At 31.9% G+C, this 12,713-nt stretch overlaps 1 long non-coding RNA gene across 5 annotated transcripts; it reads right to left on the minus strand.

Annotated features, from left to right (window-relative positions):
* Positions 1-7,029: 7,029 nt before the first annotated feature.
* LOC146924906 (uncharacterized) lies at positions 7,030-12,713 on the minus strand. 5 transcript variants are annotated; one of them, XR_015010308.1, is made up of 8 exons: positions 12,175-12,708; positions 11,837-11,923; positions 11,482-11,611; positions 9,723-9,823; positions 9,334-9,406; positions 9,154-9,248; positions 8,166-8,257; positions 7,030-7,300 (listed from the first exon to the last, which is right to left on the minus strand). It is a non-coding gene; the product is annotated as an uncharacterized LOC146924906 (long non-coding RNA). The 5 variants fall into 5 exon arrangements; XR_015010310.1 differs by having other exon boundaries at positions 9,154-9,225; positions 12,175-12,707; XR_015010311.1 differs by having other exon boundaries at positions 8,359-9,248; positions 11,482-11,923; positions 12,175-12,713.

A 12,713-nucleotide genomic window follows, 5' to 3' on the forward strand; every position in this document is an offset into this window, starting at 1 on the left:
TGTTGAGATATTTATGTTAAATAAAATATTGGTTTTTAAAAATAGAAAAAATAACAAAAATATTGAGAATGAATGTGGAAGTGACACGTGGCATAAAAAACCTTACTTTATATATATACTATTGATTGATTGATTGATTGATGTGTAGTTTGTTGAGATAAAAAATACTGAGTGCATAAGATCAAAAGTTTGTTGAGATATTTATGTTAAATAAAATATTGGTTTTTAAAAATAGAAAAAATAATAAAAATATTGAGAATGAATGTGGAAGTGACACGTGGCATAAAAAACCTTACTTTATATATATACTATTGATTGATTGATTGATGTGTAGTTTGTTGAGCTAAAAAATACTGAGTGCATAAGATCAAAAGTTTTTTGAGATATTTATGTTAAATAAAATATTGGTTTTTAAAAATATAAAAAATAATAAAAATATTGAGAATGAATGTGGAAGTGACTCGTGACATAAAAAACCTTACTTTATATATATACTATTGATTGATTGATTGATTGATGTGTAGTTTGTTGAGATAAAAAATACTGAGTGCATAAGATCAAAAGTTTGTTGAGATATTTATGTTAAATATAATATTGGATTTTAAAAATAGAAAAAATAATAAAAATATTGGGAATGGATGTGGAAGTGACACGTGGCATAAAAAACCTTACTTTATATATATACTATTGATTGATTGATTGATGTGTAATTTGTTGAGATAATAAATACTGAGTGCATAAGATCAAAAGTTTGTTGAGATATTTATGTTAAATATAATATTGGATTTTAAAAATAGAAAAAATAATAAAAATATTGGGAATGGATGTGGAAGTGACACGTGGCATAAAAAACCTTACTTTATATATATACTATTGATACTATTGATTGATTGATGTGTAGTTTGTTGAGATAAAAAATACTGAGTGCATAAGATCAAAAGTTTGTTGAGATATTTATGTTAAATAAAATATTGGTTTTTAAAAATAGAAAAAATAACAAAAATATTGAGAATGAATGTGGAAGTGACACGTGGCATAAAAAACCTTACTTTATATATATACTATTGATTGATTGATGTGTAGTTTGTTGAGATAAAAAATACTGAGTGCATAAGATCAAAAGTTTGTTGAGATATTTATGTTACATAAAATATTGGTTTTTAAAAATAGAAAAAATAGTAAAAATATTGAGAATGAATGTGGAAGTGACACATGGCATAAAAAACCTTACTTTATATATATACTATTGATTTGACGGCTTGTTGTCTCTTATTTTTCAAATTAAATATTAAGCCGTTCAGCTATATCTATAATAAGTATAGCTCTAAAAAAAACTGTAGCTATATAATTGGTCAAAAAAAAAAAACTACGGCCATATGAAGAGCTTACATTTTTTTACGTGTATACTCTCCTTCTCATGTTATAAGTCACTTTATTAACAAAGTTATCTTAATTTTAAATTATTTTATAATATCAATAAAATATTAATGTTGTTTTTCCTATCATATTATTTACTACTTATTATTTAAAGATCCTAAATTGTACAAATGTGTTCCTTACCAAAAGTGTCGACAATTCAATAAAACTTACTAACCATGAGAACAATGGGTTTGTTATGCAGATCTGGTTTGCTGGTTCTTCATCAATATCGCAGTGGACGTGACTGTGTTTCTGGGTTCTGTTACAGATGGTGGGCTAGAAATGGCCGTGAAATGCTTACTGTTGTTTCTGTGCGGTGGGCTGTGGGTGCAGGGTTCGGTTAATCCGTGTTGGCGGTCGTATCCTAAGCCTCAGTGTCTGGTATGTCCTTCGGCAGCTTCTGGTGTCGGAGGATTCAGATGGTTTTGGGCTCGAAAGGGCTGGTACAACTGCTGTGTTATTGCAGGGGCTATTTGTTCGTGAATCCTTCTGTGTTGGCAGTGGATTCATACAATATTCTTCAAAAGAAAATAAAAATAAAAGTTACTTTGGCGTCGTACATGTGGTCATGTCTTTGATTTCGCTGATTATGATCTAGAGTTGTTGAGCTCTGCAGGTTTCAGAGATATGATGACACGTCGATGCTGTTTAAATATCTGTCGCAGTCGTTGTGGCTGACTTCAGACTGCTTTGGAATCCTCGTCATTCATATGATTGGCATTGGACTAATTGGACCCGAAAGAGTCCGTGTTGCTTGTTGCCTCGCTACAGGGAGTTGTTGGTTCTTGAACTATGTTGTGTTGACGGCTGATTCATACACCAGATAGCTGACCTTTGTTTAATTAGGATTAATCATAGGAGGCATCATATGTGTGGTTTATAATGCATGTAATGCCCGTTCGGGTTGTCCTACACATTTGTGTGTTTTTACTGGGTTAGGTTTATGTCCCCCCAGTTTTTTTTCTGTAGTTTTTCCTTTTTTTTAATAATATACATGAGCACTAGACACAAGATTAGAGTATAGATGAAATATCATCTATTCTCTTCTTGTTTCTATGCTTTGGCCTTATCAACAAAAAAAAGCCGTAAAAGTAATTTATAATTTGAGACTAAAGAGTGTGTGTTGTGTGTGTACACACGCCATCCTCATTCCTCACTATAAAAAATAGTTGAATATGATTATTGTTTTAAAAATGATCACATTAAAAAGACAATTTTATTTTAAAGGGTAATAATGAGAGGGAGGGGGAGGAAAGAGTAAAAAACAACCCTAGATTCAAACTAGGGAAACCACAACGGTCGTCATCTATGTCGTTATCAGTGAGGATCTCAGGGATGGGAATGGTTCCACTCATAGAGATATAGAAAGGGGATATGAATAGATGGTCAGTGGAGAGTTTGTGACGTTTGGAAGTGATGCGATCAGAGATTAGAGGACATGACAACAAGAAGGGTTTCAAGAGACAACGGGAGTTCAGAAGCGATATATGGTGCTTGTTCATAAGGGACTTAGTTGAGGTTCATGCAACAATGATGATGTTTAGAACGTTGTTCAAAAGAAAAACGTTGCTTCTATTTTATTTGATCGATATAGTGGTGCTGACATTGTTTCCTTCTACTTCACGAACGTACCATACCAAATACCATGGTTGAGTTGCAAAAAAAAGATTTATGGTGTGTGGAATGTTGACATATTTGCTTCTTTCACACAAGAGAAATACTAGGGGATAGATTTATGAATTTGTAAGGTTGCATAATGTTTGAGATGCGTCAAAGCTATCGCAAGCCTTAAATAATGAAGGATGTCAAAGGATAGAAAGGTTGTGATCAAGGGGAATGAAAGGTGGAAAGGAAGGAGGAAGTGAAATGAGAGGTGGTGAGGGTGGAGAACGAGGCGATCAAAAGGGGGAGGGAGGGGTGGGGGTGAGATTGCTAAGGGTAAGAAGGGGTTGAGTGGTGGTGTGGTTGTTATGAGGAAAGATGGTGGTGATTTGGTGGTTCACGGGGAGGTGAGGAAGACGTTGGCTAGGAGGGAGGAGTGTGTGTTAAAGGGGAAGAAACGAAAAAGGAGGGCGTGAAGGCTTGGTGAGAGTGATGCGTCATGCATCCATCTAGAAGTGGTTCAAGAGGCATGAAAATTGTTGGCATGTTTAGATATTTTGAATAAAATTAATTGTCTGTGACATTGATTCTAATTCAAAATTAAAATATGGAGTTTTTGTTTTACAATTGAATATCAACCTCAAATATATTATTCAACCCATTTTTCTATGGATATATAAGAATATAAATTATTTTACACACAATTTAAATTTGATCATAATCAATTTTCTAAAATTAATTCATTTTTAAGAAGCTACATGATGTGAAAAGATAGTGAAGTATGATTAAACATGTGTTAGCTTTTCACTACTGAAGCACTAGTTAATTAAAAATAATTTTTTTATTGAAAAATTCTTGACTTTTCAAATACAACTTTTTTTTCCATATTACCCAATACAAAATTTTTATATTAATTTTCTCAAGAGTTATGTTATTTGAACAATCATTTCACTGGCAATTTATGAAACAATCATGATTTTAAAAAAATGAAATATTGACATAAAAATCAAAACAATAAAAAAAAAAGTAAAAATATAAAATAAATATGACAAAGAAAGTTTTTTTTTTTGTCAAGTAGCCAGGCTAGAGCTCACACAATTTAATTGTGAAGAAATGGGGTGTTCGAGGTTCGAACCCCAACCCCTATATGTAATATGCAATATCTCTATCAAGTAAGCTAAATTCACTGTATATATGACAAAGAAAGTTGTCACTGGAGTATCTTTTCTTAACTAGTCTCACAAGGGCTACATGGAATCATCATCCAAGAAGCAACATGCGGTCAAGGAAAAAGACAAGAAAGTTGGACCCACCCACTAATGAAAATTGTGTCCCTCCTACTCCTAGTGGTGAAGTGTAACATTGATTCCTTTTCTTTTACTCTAATAATCTTCCACTTTCCACTTTGAATTTTTTATCTTGCTTGCTTCCACTTCCACCAACAACTGCAGTTTTCACCTTTGTCATCCTCAGGTGTGTGTACCTATAATATTTTATGTCATAATATCTATCATTTCCTCAAAATCTTCTCTTTATAGTTTACCAACTGTTTCATATTCCCCTCTAAAATAATGTTAATATTTCATGGTATGCTATGTCTTTGTGTGAAAAAAATATGGATTTGCAATTTCAGCTGAATTTCATACTTCTTGTAATTTATCATTTGAAACTGTCATTCCTAAATAAGCAAAGCATGTGCATGCAGTTCATTGTGTTTGATTCTGTTATTATTCTTTTATCTTTTTAGAGGAATTCTGTTATTTTGTCATTACAGTATTTAATTTATCAAAATTTCAACCTGGTTTTGGATATGGATATTTTTTTCATATCGATATTGAGAAGTAAAATTGAAGGCCATTTTATGTCTTTTTATGAAATCAATTTACTAGGATATGAAGAAGTTGGAAGAGAATGCTTGATATTTACTGTCTTTGATGATTGATGAAACCGAATCAACAGTCTAAGTAGCTTCCAAAAGAATGCAACAAGAAATTACCGACTGGACCCTCTCCAAGAGTAAGAGATCCCTTTATTACTGATTTTTTTTTTTCCATAGAAAATTGGGATGATGAATCATAAATGCAATTGTTTGAGAGTGAGGTATGCTTCTGACAAGAAGAATAAATTATTATGATTGGCATTTATTGATGCAATACAAGAGTTTGAATCATGAGTGTGTAAAAAGAAACACTCCATTTTCAAACAAAAAAGAAGAGCAAGAAACACCCTCCAATGTGGCCATAATATCATGATTTAGTGCATGTTTGAAAAAGCTACACTTTAGTAACAAAATCATAACGCATCTTGGGCTTCAGGCCTCTTTGTAATAAAAAAAAAATAGATCATAGCGCCGTTGTGATTTTGTCGAACTTACTTTACTTCCAAACATGCACTTCGAGGAGGTATCTACGATCCATTGCAGTCACATATTTTGACGACATTGATCACATTTGCCTACATTTACTGCAATATAAAGGTTCACAATGTGCCACAACCACAATTTTAAACAAAAGTTATGTTTCTTGAACACAAAATTTAGACATTGCATGTGAGACCATATAACTCGATCTCTATTTCTCACTTGCCTTTTCATCTTATACAATTTACACTTATTATGAATACTAGACCATCGACCCGTGCTAACGCACGGGTCATACAAAAGAACAAATATAGCGCAAATATGAAAGTAAATACTTTACTTGAATCGGAAAAATAGTATAATTAAATTCATAAAATAAATTGTCACAAACGTTTTTAATGTACCATATTAAACAATTTCCATGACATCGACCTTGTTAAGGTAACATAACATATAAATTTAATGGCTTGGTCTTTTGAAGAAAAGAAAATTCAACATCTGTCGACATAAAAATAGTACCGATATGCAATAACAACAATACTATAAAACAAAGTGCTACACATTACGGAAAACTTCTCTGTAGACCACATTTGATGTCACATCAGTATCATGGCCGTCCTCATCACATGATCGAAAGTACCAATCAACACCAGTTTCGACCTCACATAGAGTGGCAAGTACCGAACCTTGACACACCTGTAAAAAAATTCATCGCCTTTTGCATAAAAATCTTGAACATGTAGATTAGCGCGTCAGCATCAACTTGATCTTTTGCAAACATAACAAAGCTGTCCAAACTTGACATCTAGATCCTTATCTTACGAAACAAAAGCTTATAAAATAATTCAAAACAGAGAGAAAAAGGCTAACATAACTAAGGAAAATGCATGACTCTAAAGGAACTTGATGCAACCATTGGTCATTTAAATATGAGTAATGCTTCATAGACCCCGAATTTAAGTAATTTCACTTACCACTCTCTCTTCCATCTCTCTTCTCACTCTTAACAGCCACTATGCTGCAAGTGGATTACGTGGAGAAGGATTAGAACCCAGGAAAAGAATAAACACATCTATGTTCAACTTTTCTTATATTGAATATTACCAGGGAGATGTATGCCTACTTGTTTCCGTGACTGCCCTTGACTTTTGTTAATAGTCACTACAAAACATACAAATATTGGAAATTGTCTTCGTTGAAATATAAATGGAATTCTTGTATCAGATGATAGTCGAGGTATATATACGTTATCCTCAATTTTGCTTCATGTTATCACCTTTCCTTCAAGTACATATCTACCCATTTTTGTGATTATCAACCTAGACACTAATTTATGGTGCGCGACTTCTTTGCGTAGTAGAAGGCCCCTATTGTTCAAGGCAATGGTTAACTAAAATCATCGACCTTACTTCCAAGTTCCAACAAAAGACTTGAAAAGTTTATAATTTTCTTGAAACTTTTTCATGTGAAACATGTCATTTACAGTTTAAACTACACTTCCTGCCACACAAAAAAAAAATCTAAACTTCATAGTAACATACAACAGGAGACATGTTATTTTATTGTTTTTCCGAAATAAATAGGAGACATCATTATGTTAATTGTGTTTTAGAAAATACAGGCATACTAATATAAAAAAATCTATCACATTCATCAACTGAATTTCAAATAAATTCAAAAATACTAATATCATCAATGACTACAAAGAAGACACACCATTAATATTTTGGTGGTAATGAAATTTTAACATAATAAAAAATCAATATAAAAGATAAAAAAAACCAATCCATGATTCACTGTTTAATACATAATAATAACATTTTTCCACCAATTGCTGCACAAAGTTATATTGTCGTCCAGCCAAAAAAAATTATGCAATACAAATCTGCCCCCAGCCACAACCAATCTTGAAATGTGAATCTGAATCACAAAGGAATTAAAGATATAACTGAAATAAAATTATAAGCAAAAGTAAAAGGAAAATAAAATAAAAAGAAGAAAGAACTAAAGAATAAAGGGACAATGCTCTATTAAGATTGCCTAATTAGCCTACATAAACTCCAAATTTCTTTACAAATTTAGTGAGAGAAAAAACCGATCAAAATTGGACAGTAAGTTCAAGTTATACAGAAGTAATTTTTCATCCAAATCTTCACATTTCAAACTTCAATTTTAAAACGGTCTCTAGGGATAGAAAGATGCATGCCGACATAAGACACTAATCAATAACCAAATGAACACCTTATTGGGAGTACATAATAAATTCAATATAGGTTCTAAAAGTGCCTTAAAATAAATCATACAAAAAGAGAGTTCCAGCCTATTGGTTGGCAATATCGCTACAAAAGCAAAGTAGCACCAAGCACCATCAATCTCAAATTCATCTCACATTCTCAAGCACCAAGTCAATTTCAAAATCATCACACTCATGCTCAAGCACCAAGATAATCATATGTAGTTGTTATTATCACTAAATACAGTGTTGAAAACAATAATAATAAAAATTCAAAACATATATAATAGGGCTCAATTCACAGGGTACAATACTTTTCTTTTATTGAGGAAAGAATAAGCAAAGACTTCTTAATAAAAAAAGACAAAGCTTTCATTTAACAGTTTATTTGATTGATTGTAAGAAGTCTATGCTTGTTCTTCTACAATTATCTTCTTATGTAATTTATATATAATTTCAATACTGTTACATGAAAATATTGTATGAAACTAACATTGGTGACATATCTAAATGGTGTTCATATTCTAAAATGAGTGGTCAAAATTTTAATACCTTTGTGATCCTTACCCTTGTTAGAACTACCAGCATGCAATAACTGAGCGTATTCCAGAGTCAACTAATAATTTATAAGCTAATTCATGGAGCTGCAAAAGGGTATATTAAAGGTCAAAGAAATAAAAATAAACTTGTACAATAGATTGCAATTCAACCTAAAACAAATCAAAATGGTTGTAGGTAATATTACCTGCAGGGTTGACAAAGTTACAATTGAAAGAAATACACTTGATTTGAAGCAATGGATTTTGTCACTGATGTTGGTTCATACAAATTCTTTAAGGAACATAAACGTTTTTTTTCAAGACAAACACCAATGTTCTTCAGCCCAAATTCTTTTTTCAACTGTTTTCTAAAAGTGTTATGATAACCGCAATACATGATCTAATAGAAGTGGCATAAGTATAATCTAAAAGTAATTAAGACATTTCTCTAATCTCTATCTACAGGGTTCAAACACAACCCTCTCCTCATACAGGGTGGTTTTGAAAACAATGACAACATTTTGCCCAAGCACTCCTTGTTGTTCTTTGATAAATTAAGTTGATAATTTTCATTTAAACCTCAAGCACACAATGTTGTTGATATTGGACACCTAAACAAACTTACATTAGAAGTTTTGAAAGAGGGCCAACTTTTCCAATTTTCTCCACTTTGCTCTATTTAATTAATTGCATTCTTGACCAACTTTGCGTTATAAATTTTCTCCACTCTGCTCTATTTGATTAATTCCTTTCAATTTTTCACAGTAATTTAAGCATGAGTCCCAAGCACACAAATAGGGAAAACTATTAACATCAGTCTTAATCACACAAATAGGGGGAAAATCCATACATAATTATAGAGAGCTAAAGTTTTAGTTAAAATACAACCATAGAAAAAAAAAGTTTGCTTTTAATACAAAATCCAACATTGAAATCTAAGTAATTAAATGGGGCAAAAGCTCTTACAATTAAACATTTGAATCTCGAGTAAGAACAAATACCTTGATATGAATCACTCTGCTCCCAATACACATCCTTCCATTCAATACAATCAGAGATGTATATTTGACCACCTTATGGTAGATATAAAACAATCCTAATTAGAAATTCCAACAACATAAATTAACTCATCTGATGTATCTAAAATACCTCCCAAAAAAAAAAGCGAATAACAGAAGAACCTTGAATATGCTGATGTCGTACTCGTCATAGGTGACAAAATTAGTCATGGCAAGAAGGATACTTCGATTCCAGCTGCGAGTGTATTCATACCAAACAGTAAAGAAATAATAACAAAATGTCCTAAAAAAATAATAACAAAATATTCATGGACGTCGTTTGATAAGGTGAGAAATACTATCAATATATTCATGGATGTCGTTTAATAAGGTAAGAAGAATACTTTGAAACAGAAAAGAAATACAAAAGAAGAGTTTGAATAAACAAAAGAAATCAAATAACATTATGAAGAAGCAGCTCTATTGCAAACTGATTGTAAAGAAAAAAAATCACAACAGCAATAGTAGCATAAAAAATATCATAAAAAAAAATCAAAGACAATAGGTTAAACCTGTTTTGGATTGTACTCAATGCAAAAAGTACAAAATTTCAGTCTAGCAAGCTCCAGCTGCCTTTCATCGTCACCAACAATAGCAGGCCAATCTACTTCAGCTGCAAAAAATCAATTTACCACAATTTAAGCAGCAATAGCAGAATGGAAACATAATATCATTGAAAAAAACTATAACAGTAACCTGAAGGTTAGCATGATAACAGAACAACAGGAAAGAGAAAAAAAACTAATCAAAACAACGGTAATATAATAACAGAAAGATGAGGAAGTTATAAATATAAGAAGTTGAATGGCATTGAATAGCATTCTAACAGATTGGTAAAATAAACACATAAGAAGACAATTATAATAGCAGTAGCACAATAATAAATAGAAGAAGAACTAATAACAATAAATTATATCAAGGTGCCTCTTATTAGGTAAGATTAAGAACTTGATTTGGAGCCAAAAACCATTGAAACTGTAATGCCGAAATAGATTGTTATCTTCAAATAAAGCTAAAGAACCATAAAAACCATTAAAACAGGGTGGATTCTAGGGTGAGGGTCCAATTAGGTCCCTCATCGGTGGACCACGAAAAAAACACGAATAGATTAAATAGATGGTTCAGATTTATTCAAATTAAAAGGGAGAATATGTCTAACTTTTCACATTCAATATTATTCTCAAATGACTTTCACTTATGTTATACTCTAATTCTTCTATCTAAATGAGATACTCTCTTTACCTCCGATGATCATGCACTCAAACCATAAAATATGAGATCAAATTATGAACCATAAACTAAAAAATTTGATGTTTAATGGTGAAATTTCAGAAATCTTTATTTTTTTCTTTGATTTAATTTTTTTTAAGAAGAAACTACTATTTCTTTTCGTTTTTTCAGGGTCAGTGTTGTGGGGTAAATTCAATTGCCATTGGTTAATTGAGAAGAGCAATATAATTTGGACGGATCTTAATTTGACCCTCCTTTGATAATTATACATTCATATTAACGTTATTATGTTAAAGGAAAAAACTTAGTTATCTAAAAACTGGATATTCGATTAATAATAGTTTCAAGCTTGCAATAAATGGATGATAAACAAAAGAAAAAGATACCGTTGGAAACACCATTATTATAACTTTGAGATTGTGGGTGTGTGATACAACTTTGTACCATATATGGTTTTTTCATTTTTCGTAAAAGTAGTTTGGACGAAGGAGAAGATATGGACTTGGTAAAATTCATAGTTGCAGTACCATTTGAAAGAAGGCAGTTATACAGTAAGAGAGATGGGTAAGGGCTAGATAGAATGTGGAATGTTTCCGATGTTCTTATTTTTATTTAATCAAATCTAAACGGTTGAATAAATCTATTGGTGTTTTTTTCGTGGTCCACCGGTGAGGGACCTAATTGGCCCCTCACCCTAGAATCCACCTTAAAACAGGACAGAAAAATAACATGACACAGAATAATGAGTATCAGTATATATAAGGCACACAACTTTCATCAGAAAATACCAACATAGAAGCAAAGCAAGGAATAAAATAATCTAGAAATCTGAATGAAACCGTAACCTTTCAAGCTATCCAAGGTCTCATTTGCAATTGAAAATGAAGTATAAGAAAATGACAGTTGAACTTTGTTCTGAAAATGAAGTATAAAATAATGACACTAATTTGTTCCATTAAGGTCTCATTTGCAATTGAAAGTAATGTAAAAAGAAAGTCTCAAACAATTTGGTATGCATGTTGAAATAAGTTTGATACTGACCTCAAACTATGCTGCTCAAAATGAATGAAAACTTCTCTTACATAACATGTAGCAGTTACAATTGAAGTTCCTTCTTCTCACCATGAGAGGAGACCAAAAACAATAGCCACAAAGGAAACATACAGAGCAACTGAACTTACATTTCAGAAAATAATATTAGCAAAACCAAGACAATAAATCCAAACAAATATGTACTCATCTGAAATTTATAAAAGAAAACCAAAGTTACACGATATGAATGCACGAATAAAAGACAACTTGGAAATCTAGAAGATAATGGGATAGAATTCTGTCAAATTTTGTGATATGTCATGAACGATAATTTTTTAATATGTGCAAGAGAAAAACGTTATACCTAAGAGTGAAATTTGAAATTTGATACGGATGTCTGATGTCTCAATGGAGAATAAACACATGTGTCTCATGAAATTATGATTCAAATCTGAAAACTCCGAAAAAGCTTTGCAAGTTAGCATCAAAATTCAACTAAAAAACATAATTAAATTAAAATCAACACATCTGATCTAGTGTAATAAATCTAGTGACTGAGAAGATAAAAACAATGAAATGATGGTTAAATCAAGAAACAGAAGCCAAAAATCAAGTTGTTACAGTCATATCCACATCAAAAAAAGTTGTGAGAATTGAATTTCCGTTTGCAAAATTAAAATGAAATTAAACTTAATCACTAACCATAAAACAGCCAAGCAGCTATCGAGATTTTGAACAGGAGTAGGAAATCCATCTTTAGCTAATATGCTACGACACAACAGCTATCGCTTCATTGGGTTTTTCGACCTCAACGATGAATGTTTTTGTACCATGGCTTTGTGTAAACTGTTCCGTCAAACAATCACCCTTCGGTCGCCATCTTGGATCCATCAATTTGTGCGTTCAAGAAATTGATGCGTGCAAGCGAGTAACTGGCTTAAACGATTGAAGCAGAAAGAAAAAGAAAAAGAAATCGAAAAGGCCATGGTCACAGCAGCAGTGTCGCAGAGAGAAGGAGATAGGGAGAGAACTGACCGTCGTGCGGTAATACGTGATTGTATACGAAATGGGGGGAGAGGGTTGGCAAACGCGTGAGAGAAAGAGAGGAAAAATTGTTAGGTTTAGGTTTAAATTAGGTTTCGTAATTAAGCTTTATGTCAGGGTTAAAACAGGAAATTTAATCCCTAGGTTTAGGTTTAAATTAGGGCAAACATTAGCTTACTGGTTAACTTTTATATATA

The sequence above is a fragment of the Medicago sativa genome, chromosome 5, assembly GCF_051527215.1.
Source record: "Medicago sativa cultivar Bolivia chromosome 5, Bolivia_mono, whole genome shotgun sequence".
In the NCBI taxonomy this organism is placed as follows: Eukaryota; Viridiplantae; Streptophyta; class Magnoliopsida; order Fabales; family Fabaceae; genus Medicago; species Medicago sativa.